This window comes from Equus caballus, chromosome 19 (assembly GCF_041296265.1).
Source record: "Equus caballus isolate H_3958 breed thoroughbred chromosome 19, TB-T2T, whole genome shotgun sequence".
In the NCBI taxonomy this organism is placed as follows: Eukaryota; Metazoa; Chordata; class Mammalia; order Perissodactyla; family Equidae; genus Equus; species Equus caballus.
In genome coordinates this window covers 7249973-7263425 of record NC_091702.1, presented here as the reverse complement: position 1 = coordinate 7263425, position 13453 = coordinate 7249973, and the positions used below count along the sequence as shown (strand labels likewise).

General features: G+C 34.9%; 1 long non-coding RNA gene across 5 annotated transcripts in view; it reads right to left on the bottom strand.

Moving 5' to 3' along the window:
* LOC106781059 (uncharacterized) overlaps window positions 1-13453 on the bottom strand; it is a 42781-nt gene that overhangs the window by 15470 nt on the left and 13858 nt on the right. For 2 of the 5 annotated variants that reach the window (XR_011428974.1, XR_011428970.1), the window contains one exon: window positions 6878-7439. The exons of 1 other annotated variant lie outside the window; for it this stretch is intronic. This is a non-coding gene — a long non-coding RNA (uncharacterized lncRNA). Of the gene's footprint in view, window positions 1-3087; window positions 3226-4345; window positions 7440-13453 lie in introns of those variants that run through there. 2 more of the 5 variants (XR_011428973.1, XR_011428978.1) reach the window with 2 other exon arrangements.

The window sequence follows — 13453 nt, the reverse complement described above, 5'->3', positions numbered from 1 at the left end:
CTAAGAAAATTTCATTTATCTCTTAGTAAAGTGTTAAAACATAACATTAATTAAAATTGTAACTAACATTTATTGCATGATGAATCTTTTTCAGACTATGGTTTATGTATATTTATACGTATAATCCTCATAACAACTCTATAATGTAGTCACTGGTGTCATCTTAATTTTACAGATGAAGAATCTGAGACCTGAAAAGATTAAATAATATGTTCAATATGATGAGTTTCTTAGGTGACAAATCAGGAATCTGATCCAAGATCATGTTTCCAGAGCCAATAGTCTAAATCATCAGACATTTCTGTTCCTAGTAAGGGTGAAGAAGTTTTAATATTTTAAAATTTGCTGAGTTATTTTGTGTTATGGTAACACAATATAAATATAAATGTTCAGAGTGAACATTAAAATATTTTAAATTCATATTCAGCTGTGTAGCCAGATAAAACTAATTAAAACATTTATTTTAGCCTTTCAGTCTTCTTATTAATAATGATGAGCACCACTTGCTGAGTATGTATAATATGAAAGCCACTGACTGAAGACCTTTACATATATTGTCTCATTTAATATACATACATGCCATATATGATATAGGTAACACTGTTTCTTCCTATATTGTAAAATACTGAGAAAGTATCAAGATTAAAAATATGACACCTGATTAATCTTAGTAAGACCAAAATTTTACTGTCATATCTGGATTATTTTACCTTAAACTTTTGCGTATAGATATATATGTATGTGTCTATGTATTCATATTTCTTCTGTCTGTATGTACTTTAGCAACTCTCCATTTCCCTAACATATTTAAACATATAAAACACTGAAAACACTTCTTTATACCAAATAAATATATTTACAAGCACTGTCTTTTGCAAAGCTTCTCTAGTCAACAAGTGAATGCAAGAAGTATGGATGATGGATAACTATCTCAAAAGCTATTAATCATGAAAACACAGCATATAACAAAGTAAGTGTTCAATCATCATGCTTAAAACAGTAACCCAATTCTAAGAAACAGTATTTGAGTTCCATCAAGATTGGATTCAAATTCCTGATTTCACACCAACCTCTTTGTCGACAGATCATCCTCTCAATTGCCAATTTATCCAGAATCCTTCTCCACGGCTTCTAGTTTTCCAAGATAGTTTGTGCCTACAGGGGGTCCACCCACCCACCATCTGCCACGTCAAGTTTTCTCTATTCATTACTTAAGAAAAACAACTTGTACAATTAAAAACAAAGTGTTCTGTTCTAATTAGGATATCTTGACACATGGTGTTTGCTTGGATTTACAAATATGAGATCCTATGGTACCCATATTCTAGAATTTGAATAAAAATTAAAATTCAAAGTAAATTATCTTAAAACCACATAAATCAAATGTACAAAAATTTAAGAAAAATAGTGAGGAGAAAACATAAGTCCATATAAGGCATGATCAAGTGGAGATTTGAAATGTTCTTGAAAAATAAATATAATGTATAAGCTTTTTTTAAATCAAGGAACACACTTCTTGACCATTTTGACAAGTGCGATCTAGATTTTTACACAGCAATTCAAGTAAAGTTTTATTTTAGACACCACACATAGAGACATTTAAAAAATTCAAAACATTAGAAACACAAGTATAAAAATAACACACTGAGCTGCCACATGAGGCATTTTTATTTGAGAACATATATCAAAGTAGCAATGCCTCTGTAGATAGAAAATCATAAGTATTCTTGAGCTGTGCTCAATTAACTGGTTTGTACAGATTTTAAGGTATTTGACCCAGCAAAACACTTTGACATTGGAAGGCCACAGTTTCTTGGTTTCTCAGATTGAGAAGAAAACTCTTGGTATCATTTAAACATTAGAATCTAAGAATATTTGACTCCAGACCAGAACCCAAGAACAGTTGGCTACCGAATACAAAGGCGTATAAGAAACCTCCTTGAATGTTCACTCTCAAAGCTGGAATGAGACTGATATTCCACATGTCAGATTCTTGCTTGGTAGCAATTTTGAGCAAGACTCCTGCTGGAGTGATGCCCAAGGAAATATAAACAAAACAGAATCCCCGCCCTCTAGTGTATCAAACGTAAATGCCTGCAACCCTAATCAGGCCATGAGGGTCATGCTGCTCAGTGGAGAAACAAAATATGATGAGATTAGGGAGTTCAAGATACTGATTCTAGAGATACGGATTCTACCTTAAATTTTCTCATTTTTAGATATTTAAATATTTTATTGCACTATTTATTGCCTATGCGTGATTTCAGAAATTAGTATGCTTTCATATTTAATCATTGTTGTTACTCCTGATTTATACCTAAAACACAGATCTATATAGTATATCCCAAATTAATATTTTAAATTATTTAATTGAACCAGGATTTGACTTTTAGAGTTACATTTTCAAATTTGTGTTAAAACATAGATTTCTACCTAAGCTCTACAATGCATGTAACATTAAATACTCAGTTATAAATGATAATAAACTTCGAGTTGCTGACAGGTTATAGAAGGTAGCAATGTATTTTTGTCTTTGGTTTTAGACGAAAAAGCAAGTTTAAAACACATTCTCAAAAATTCTCACAAATAATTTACACTAATAAATATTCATTTCAACATTTATAATTCTTAGGAAGGATAAGAAGAGAAGACGTGAATAAAGAACTTTCGTTCTAGGGGCTGGCCCCGTGGCCGAGTGGTTAAGTTCGCGCGCTCCGCTGCAGGCGGCCCAGTGTTTCGTTGGTTCGAATCCTGGGCGCAGACATGGCACTGCTCATCCAACCACGCTGAGGCAGCGTCCCACATGCCACAACTAGAAGGACCCACAACGAAGAATATACAACTATGTACCAGGGGGGCTTTGGGGAGAAAAAGCAAAAAAAAAAAAAAAAAAAAAAAAAAATCTAAAAAAAAAAAAAAAAAAAAGAATCTCAGGGAGCTTTTAAAAAAAAAAAAAAAAAGAACTTTCGTTCTAAGGTGTATTAAATGTTTTATTCTCCACCAGCCCTCATTTCTCCGAAAGAGTGATTAATTTTATCATACATTGTTTATACAGAAACATGAAACAAATGATTGAGAACTAAAAGATTGCATTATTAAGAGAACAGCATGCTGCAAAGAACTTGGGTCTGGAATTTGACCGAAGTGCATTCAACTTCCAGCTCGTTGTCCAGCCCTGAGAAGGTCAACAGATCGCTTATCCGTCATCCAACTATGGCATCTGATCTATAAATTGATAAGAATAATAGCTGACAGGTTTTTTGAGGGTATTTTATCTGACTCATTGACGCATATAAATAACACAAAATATGCTTGTTGTTTATTATAATTCTCCTTAATAGACCTGATAATTGTTATCATTGTAGTATTCTATTTATGTTCTTAAATTTGTAGTTACTCTCTGTAGTTTAAGGTCAAGCTGAAAAAGTCAAAATAGGTAGAAAAGAAGCTAATTCAGCATAATGAAATATATTGTTTGAGGTTATTTAATGTACTTCTCACTGAAATTACAGCTTCACTAAAGTAATAATATAATGCAGATTTTTAAAAATTAAATGCATATCTTGACTTAGAAAGATAGAGATCTATCAATGTCTTCAATGTGTCAGCTTATGCTATTCATCTATATACACCTGAGGCTAAACCATTCCTATGTTTCTCCAAATATACTTTTATTGCTATTGCTTATCATTACAACTTAGAATTACCTTCCCAACGTTGTCAAAACACCAAAAATATTTTTTATTTTCTCTTTTAATTGAAGTAATCAAAATAAAGAATTTTATGACCACAAAAAAAGCTTTTTAGATAAGAAAAGATGTTTTATACTATTCATGTGCATTTGAAGTACCATCTGACTATTCTGGTAGTTTTGAATATCTATAACTAGATAAACAAAGACTAAGTTTGCATTGTGAATCTGTCAGTATATTTTGAATTGAAACAACATAAGAATGTAAGAACTGAGGAAAAATAATTGGTGCAGAAGTTGAAGAAGAATAAATGCTTTATCACTAGTACTTACGCTCACGTATTGCATGACTAAATGAAGAAGAACAAAGGCTGAATGTAGAATTAGTTTTTCTCTTTTTTTCTATCAAGAAAACAATTATGGAGGGAAAACCTTATATGCATAAGTTGTACAACCAACTCAGACAGGCCAGGGAGTATATGTGCTATTTTTTATACGATCTCAGAAGGCATAAATACATATAAGTTAGTAACATCAGCTTATTCTCTTACATAAGGGTTCTCCCCATCTAAGCAATTAGATGGTATGATTAAGACAAAGTTGACAATGAGTATGAAGTGTACACAGACACACAGACACACACAAATATATATATTTTATACTGTACATAATATATAATTTAATTTTATATTATATATTTATTTTACAAACATTTGGGATTGTAAATGTCTATGCAATTGCTTACAAATTGTATTAAATGATAAAACATTAATATATCAAAATGCATATTTCCAGTAAATGTAATACAGCACATCAATGAAATGAAAGATAGAAATCACATGATCATCACAATAGACATAGAAAAAGCATTTGACAAAATACAACATCCTTTCATGAGAAAGGCCTTTAACAGATCAGGTATAGAAGGGACATACCTCAACATAATAAAGACCATATACAACAAACCTGCAGCTAACATTATACTCAGTGGAGAAAAAATGAAATTATTTCCTCTAAGAAACAATAGAAGGATCTCCATTCTCACCACTCACATTCAATATAGTACAGGAAGTCCTACCTAGAGCAATTAGGCAAGACAAAGAAATAAAAGGCATCCAAATCAGAAAGGAAGAAGTAAAATTGTCACTGTTTGCTGATGATATGATCTTATATATAGAAAACCCTCAAAACTCAGCCCCAAAATGGTTGTAATTAATTAACAATTTTGGTAGAATGGCAACATACAAAATCAACATACACAAATCAATTGCATTCCTTTACATTTATGATTAAGCATCTGAAAACGAAATAAAGAAAACTATCCCATTCACAATAGCATCAAAAACAATAAAATATTTGGGAATAAATTTAACCAAGGAAATGAAAGATTCGTACAATGAAACTACAAGACTCTGCTGAAAGAAATTGAAGAGACACAAACAAATGAAAAGACATCCCATGTCCATGGGTTGGAAGAATTAATACTGTTAAAATGGCCATACTATTCAAAGCCATCTACAGATTCAATGCAGTCCTCATCAAAATACCAAAGGCATTCTTCACGAAAATAGAGGAAACAATCATGAAATTTGCATGGTACCACGAAAGACCCTAAATGGCCGAAGAATCCTGAGAAAAAGGAACAAGGCCAGAGGATCACACTTTTGGATTTCAAACCATCCTACAAAGCCATGTTAATAAAACCAGTGTAGTACTGGCACAAAAACAGACATATAGACCAATGGAACAGAATAGATGACCCAAAACTAAATCCCAGTATATCCAGAAAACTAATATTCAACAGGAGAGCCAAGAATACCCAATGGGGAAAGGATAGTCTCCAATAAAAGGTGCTGGGGAAACTGAAGAAACACATGCTGAACAATGAAATTAGACCCCTATCTCACACCACTCACAAAGGTTAATTTGAAATGGATCAAAGACTTAAATATGAGGCCTGATATCATAAAACTCCTAGAAGAAAATGCAGGGAAGCAACTCAGTGATATTGGTCTTGGCAGTAAGTTTTTAAACACAACACCAAAAGGACAAACAACAAAAGCAAAAATCAACAAATGGGACTACATCAAATCAAAGGCATCCACAAAGCAAAAGAAACAATCAACAAAATGAAAAGACAACCTACAGAATGGAAGGAAATCTTTTCAAGCCATATATTTAATAAGGATTAATATCCAAAATATGCAAAGAACTCAGTCAACTTAATAACAAAAAACACTCAGAAAATTTGATTTTTAAAAATGGGCAAAAGATCAAAATAGACATTTTTCAAAAATAAAAGTGGCCAACAGACACATGAAAAGATGTTCAACATCACCAGTCATCAAGGAAATGCAAATCAAAACCACAGTGAGACATCACCTCACACCTATTAGAATGGCTACCATCAAGAAGACAAGAGACAACAGGTGCTGGCAAGGATGTGGTGAAAAGGGAACCCTTATACATAGGTCTTGGGAATGTGTATTGGTCCAACTACGATGACAAACATAATGGAAGGTCTTCAAAAAGTTAAAAATAGATCTACCATATAATCCAGCAATTCCACTTCTGGCTGTACACCCAAAGGAAATGAAAACAGCATTTTGATGAGATATATGCATGCTCACGTTTATCGCAGCACTGTTCACAATAGCTAAGATATGGAAACAACCCAAATGCCCATCATGGATGAATAGATAAAAAAGAAGTGGTACACATACACAATGGAATATTGTTCAGCCATAAGAAAGGAGGATATCCTTCCATTTGCCACAGCTTGTATAAACTTTAAGCACACCAAGCTAAGCAAGATGTCAGTCACAGAAAGACAAGTACTGTAGGATATCACTTATATGAGGAATCTAAAAAAGGTTAAACCTCTAAAAAATAGAGTAAAAGGGTGGCCTACCCAGGGAAGGGGGTTAAGACTGATGGTATTTAAGTGTACAAACTTGAAATGAGTAGTAAATCAGCCATAGAGATCTAATGCACAGTATAATGAATATAGACAATAATATTGTAAAAGAAAATGTAGATTTCATCAGCACTGAATTAATAGTATGCTGAATCTTTTAACTAATAAAGCAAATAATGTAGTTTAAATAAATATGATTTATAATAACCCAAACCAGGTGCTTTAAAGAAAAGGAGAAATGCAAAATATTTTAAGAAAATTATTAACTATTTTTGAATTAGTACTCTTTTATTATACACATCATGTTTATAAATATTTTTGGATTGCAAATTGCTGAAAAATGCAGTCTTGTGTGTGCAGTCTTTTGACCTTTGCATGGCCCTGTAATGGGCCTGGAACATTTCCTTGCAAAAGAGATGGTGAGCCCTCACAGCATTTGCTAGACATAGGGCCTTGCTTGAGAGTCTCTTTCCCTATTCCAGGCTTGATGTGCTTCTTTGTCTTGCTTAAGCTTGTGCTTCAGATAGCTCTCAGGCACAGTCCCAGCCTTCGGTATGTCAACCCCACCAGGGAAGGATGGGATCCTTTGCTTGCAGCAGGAGGGGGGCTGCTTGCAGACCATCACACTGTGTTGGCAGTGGGGCAAGACCTGCTGGCCACTGGGGACCCAGGCTCATTGTACAAGCTGATCTCACTCTGTCTCTTCCCAGTGTGAGTAAAGCACTGTTCCATCACCAGTTCCTGGTGACTTTTACCTTTCTTGGTGACCCCAAACCATGAAGTGAGTTGACATCCTGGGATTGCTGCTCCTGCTGGAGTGGGACTCCTCCTCTAAAAGTGACAAAAGGTGTCACTTGCTGAACACAAATACTACAAATATGTGTAGTATTAAACAGGAATACTTTGAAAAAGGCAAGATGTTTCTCCTTTCAAAAGTTTAAGAACATTATAACATCTACTTTAGAATATCTTCTGGATTTACTATTATTTGAACCAAGGTTAAAAACATGATATATGAAAGTAGTTCATTTTAACAAAAATAATTTTTGGTTTATATTTATATTTTCCAATTAATCTATGTAAAATTTAATCTGTATTTCACACATTATAAAAAGAGAATATTCTGAGCTAGTTTATTACTTAGATCTATATTAGATATAGAAAATAATTTGTCTAAATTTCCCTCTAGGAATATTACTTAAAAATAGTAAAAATTAATAAAAATTCTCAATTTACTATTTTTCTTTAACATGAATACATTCGTTTAATGCCTATTAAGAACCTTGGAAAGTAAAGATGGCAAATTCAAGTTGAATTCCTTAAAGGAAAAAAAGGAAAGATAGTTAAATATAAATTAGGAGGTATATGAAGCAAATTTCCATAATTTTACAGTTCTGCAACTATTGTTTAAAAATAAGGTAGAGATTTTTATGGAATAGCCATGATCTTTTTCCTGGCTCTGGGTTGTGGAAATTTGATAAGAAATAATAGTAATGAGAAAAATACAGATAATGAAACCTTGCTCAACTGGTTCAATTATAACATCTATATTTTCAATGATTTATCACTTGTATGTGGACTCTAAAAAAGCTGAACTCATAGAAACAGAGAGTAGAATGGTGGTTACCAGGTGCTGGGGGGGGGGATAGGGAGAGGCTGCTAAAATGGCACAAACTTCCAGTTAGATGATGAACGAGTTCTGGGGAGGTAACGTACAGCATTGTGATTGTAGTCAACAATGCTGTATTATATACTTTAAAGTTGCAAGAGACTAGATCTTAAATTTTATCACCACAAAAATATAATCATGTGACGTGAAACAGGGTATGAGCTAACCCCACGGTGATAATCACATTACAATGTATAAATGCCTTCAATCAACACGTTGCACACCTTAAATTTACAAAATGTCATACGTCAATTATATCTCACTAAAAAAAAGAAAGAAAAGAATGTATTTCAAGTTGCCTTGATGTTACATATAACCTATTGTTTCAGAAATAAAGTATATTTTAACAATAAAAGCCCCAAAAGCTCTGAACTTTGATACTGCAGTTCTCCATATGCTCTATGGTTATTTTAACTTTATTGATCCTTGAAAAATTTTCACTGCAAAGTTGTGTATTATTAATAGTTACTAATAATAATAATTAATTGCAGCAATTAATAGTAAATGTCTTCCACTCAAAATAAATCACATTTCATAGTATATTAAGAATAAAAACTGGAGTGACATCAGCAACATGGCAGAGTTAAACGTTCCCTTTGTCTCTCCCCATTTTTAACTATCACTAAATGGACATTCACTGACCAATGGTGGAATCCTATGAAGCACAAGAGGATGCCTGAGAGACACACCCAGCTCTACACCTGAGGTTGGATGGACTGGCCACCCAGTAAGTGGCAGAGATAGGTGAGCACTCCCTGCTCTCCCCTGGTAGCCCTGTGCTTGCAGACAAATACTTTCCACCTGGTACAAGTGAGCAGAAAGTGGAAACATGCACAGGGGTGACAGTAGGAGGAGTCAGTGGCAGGCTTTAGCCCACTCATGATCACTTTCCTAGTGGGGAGGGGGAGCCTGCCATGCACCTGTGGCACCAAGGAGTTTCCCTAGCTCAGTCCCAGCAAAGAAGCCCCACACACCAAGCACACTGGCCCATGAGCAGAGGCCCAGATCTGCATGCTGGGGCAAGCACACTCTAGGCCTGTGCAGGCACCCATAGTACTGCTGAACCCCAAAAGAGGAAACATGTCCTGGGGTGGCTGTGGGAAAAGGCAGTGGCAGCCATTATCCCACTCACGATCACTTTCCCAGCAGGGAGAGGGAGCCCACTAAGCACCTATGGCACTAAGGAGTGGCCCAAGCTTGGTCCCAGTGAAGAAGCCCAGTCCATCAAGCACAGCTCCCCAGACCACAAGCAGAGGGTGCAGCAGGTCAAAATGCTGGGGAAAGCACACTCCGGACCTGCACAGGCACCCATAGTCCTGCTAAGCACCAAAGGAGGGAGCATGTCCTGGGGTGGCTGTGGGAAGAGGCAGTAGCAACCGTTGGCCTGCACGTGATCACTTTCCCCATGAGGAGAGGGAGACCACCGTGCCACTGAAGTGCCAAAAAGTGGCCATAGATCAGTCCAGTAGGAGGCCCACCTGCCAAGCACAGTCCACACAACAGCCTGAACCCACTCCAGGCCAGGGCAAGTGCCGACACTACCCCCACAGCTTCCAGCAGAAGGGGTGGTGGCCAGAAATTCTTCTTCTGCTTCCCCCTAGCAGTAACAGGTGGAATCTGCAACCTAATAATACCACAATTGCCCTGACAAAAAATTAGTTGGTCAAACACCATGAGAAAATTCAGCAATAATTTAGACCAGAAGGAAAATTACAATTCTTCAGAAATCAACCCTGAAGGCACAGAGATTTACAATCTAAATGACAGAGAATTAAAAATCTATCTCATAAGAAACTCAATGATTTACAAGAGAACTCCAAAAGACAATATAATGAGATCAGAAATAAAATGAATATCTTCAGTAAAGAGCTTGAAACTATAAAAAAGAATCAAGCAGAAATCCTGGATATGAAAAGCATAATTAGTGAAATAAAAAATAATCCAGAACCCTTAAGAAATAGAGCAGATGTTACAGAGGAAAGAATTAGTGATTTAGAGGATAAAAATATAGACATTCTACAGGTGGAGGAGGAGACAGAACCAAGATATTTTAAAAATGAACAAATTCTTCAAGAAATATCCCACTCAACTAGGAAAAGCAACAAAAGGATTATAGGTATTCCAGAGGGAAGAGAGTGAAAAAGGAACAGAGAGCTTGTTTGAACAAATAATACCTGAGAACTTTCCCAATTTAAAGGAGTTTCCAGATTTAAAAGTATATGAAGCTAATAGAGTATGTAATCACACCAATGCTGAAAGACTTTATCCAAGGCATAAATAGTAAAAATGGCAAAAGCCAATGACAAGGAAGAAATATTAAGAGCAGCAAGGCAGAAGAAAATAACTTTATATAAAAATAACCAATGAAACTTTCATTCAGATATGATAGAGAAATAAAACCTCTTGCAGATAAACAAAAGCTGAGGAAGTTCATTGCCACTAGACTTCCCCTACAAGAAATAATTAAAGATGCCCTCACACTGAAACAAAAAGACAAAGGTCTACAAAGCTCTGAGCAAGGAGATAAATAGACAGAAAACTGCAGCTCTCTGTCAGAACAGAGGCAAAGACTGAATTATAAATTAAATGATAAAGGGAAAGAAAACATCAAGAGTAATGGTAAACGCTTCAACATAGTCACAAACTCACATCATAAAAAACAGAGAAATTTGTAACAATAACTCAGAAGTGGAGAGGAAAGGGAAGGAACCTGCTTAGGTTAATGGAGATAACAGGCTATGAGAAAAGGGACTATCTCATCAATGCTATCTTTTATACAATCCTCACAGTAACCACTAAACAAAAATCAGAGAAGAAGCCACAGTTCATAAAAAGAGAGAAAATGGAGAAAAACGTCTTCAGAAAACTACTGAAATGAAATGGTAGTCAGGAATACAAAGAAAGAGAAACAACAAATAAAGAGAACAACCAGAAAACAAGAGATACAATGGTAGTATTCAGTGCTCATATATCAATAATGACTCTAAATGAAAATGGATTGATTCTCCAATCAAAAGATGTAGAGTAGCTGGAGGGATTAAAAAATAAGACCAAACAATGTGCTGCCTCCAATAAACATATCTCAGCTCTGAAGACAAACATAGGCTTAGAGTGGAGGGATGGAAGATAATACTCTAAGCTAATGGCAAACAAAAGGAAGTAGGAGTTACCATATTTACATCAGACAACGCATTCTTCAAGTTGAAAAAGGCAATCAGAGACAGAGTGGGGCAATATGTAATGATGAAAGGGACATTCCACCAAGAGCTCATAACACTTATTAATATATATGCACCTAATACAGGGACCCCAAAGTATATAAAGCAATTATTAACAGACCCAAAGGGAGAAATTAACAGCAACACAATAGTAGTAGGGGCCCTCAACACCCCACTTACATCAATGGACAGATCATTCAAACAAAATGTCAACAAGGAAATAGTAGATTAAAATGAAACACTTGATCAAATGCACTTAATAGATATATGGGGAGCATTCCATCCAAAAACAGCAGAATATAAATTCTTCTGAAGTGTACATGGATCATTCTTAAAGAGAGACCATATGTTGGGAAACAAGGCAAGCCTCAATAAACTTAAGAAGATTGAAATCACCCCCAATCATCTTTTCTGACCACAACGCTATGAAGCTAGAAATCAATCATGAGAAAAAAACTAGGAACGTCAGAAATATGTGGAGACTAAATAGCATGCTATAGAACAACCATTGGATCAATGAGGAAATCAAAGGCAAAATTAGAAAATACCTGGAGACAAACGAAAATGAAAATACAACATACCAACTCCTATGGGATGCATCAAAAGAGGTCATAAGAGGGGAATTCATAGCAATACAGGCCCATGTCAACAAGCAAAAAAAATTTCAAATAAATAACCTTAAAATGCACCAAAGAGAACTAGAAAAAGAAGAACAAACAAGCCCAAAGTCAGCAGAAGGAGGGAAATAATAAAAATCAGAGCAGAAATAAATGGAATCGAGACTAAAAATGAAAAACAGTAAAAAGGATCAATGAAACTAAGAGCTGGTTCTTTGAGAAGATAAACAAAATTGACAAATGCTTAGCCAGACTCACCAAGAAAAAAAGAGGGAAGGATCAAATAAAGAAAATTAGAAATGAAAGAGAAGAAATTACAACAGATATTGCAGAAATAAAAAGGGTCATTAGAGAATACTATGAAAAACTATATGCCCACAAATTGGATAACCTAGAAGAAATGGATAAATTCTTAGACTCATACAACCTCCCAAAACTGAATCAAGAAGAATTAGAGAATTTGAATAGACCAAACACAAGTAATCAAAAACCTCCCAAAAAATGAAAGTCCAGTACCAGATGGCTTCTCTGGAGAATTCTAACAAACATTCAATGAAGGCTTAATAACTATCCTTCTCAAACTATGTAAGAGAATCAAAGAAGATGGAACGCTTCCTAACACTTTCTATGAGGCCAAAATTACCCTGATAACAAAACCAGGTAAGGACAGCACAAAGATTGACAAACCAAATACAGTAATACAATAAAAAGACCTTTTACCATCATCAAGTGGTATTTATTCCAGGGATGCAGGGATGAGATTCCTGGATGGGTCTCAACATCTGCAAGTCAATCAATGTGATACACCACATTAACAAAATGAATAAAAAATCACATGATCATCTCAATAGATACAGAGAAAACATTTGGCAAGATACAGCATCCATTTATGATAAAAATTCTAAAGAAAATGGATATAGAATAAAAATACCTCAACATAATAAAGGCCATATATGACAAACCCACAGCTAATATCATTCTCAGTGGAGAAAAACTGAAAGCTAGCCCTCTAAGAACAGGAACCAGACAAGGATGCCCACTGTCACCACTCTTATTTAACATAGTATTTGAAGTCCTTAGCCAGAGCAATCAGGCAAGAAAAAGAAAGAAAAGGGATCCAAATTGGAAAGGACAAAGTGAAACTCTCACTATTTGCAGACGGCATGATTTTATATATAGGAAACCATGAAGAATCTACTAAAATAGTTTCAGAAATAATAAATGAATACAGTCAAGTCGCAGTATACAAAATCAACATACAAAAATCAGTTGTGTTTCTATACGCTATCAATGAAGAAGAAGAAAGAGAAATTAAGAATACAATCCCATTTACAATTACGA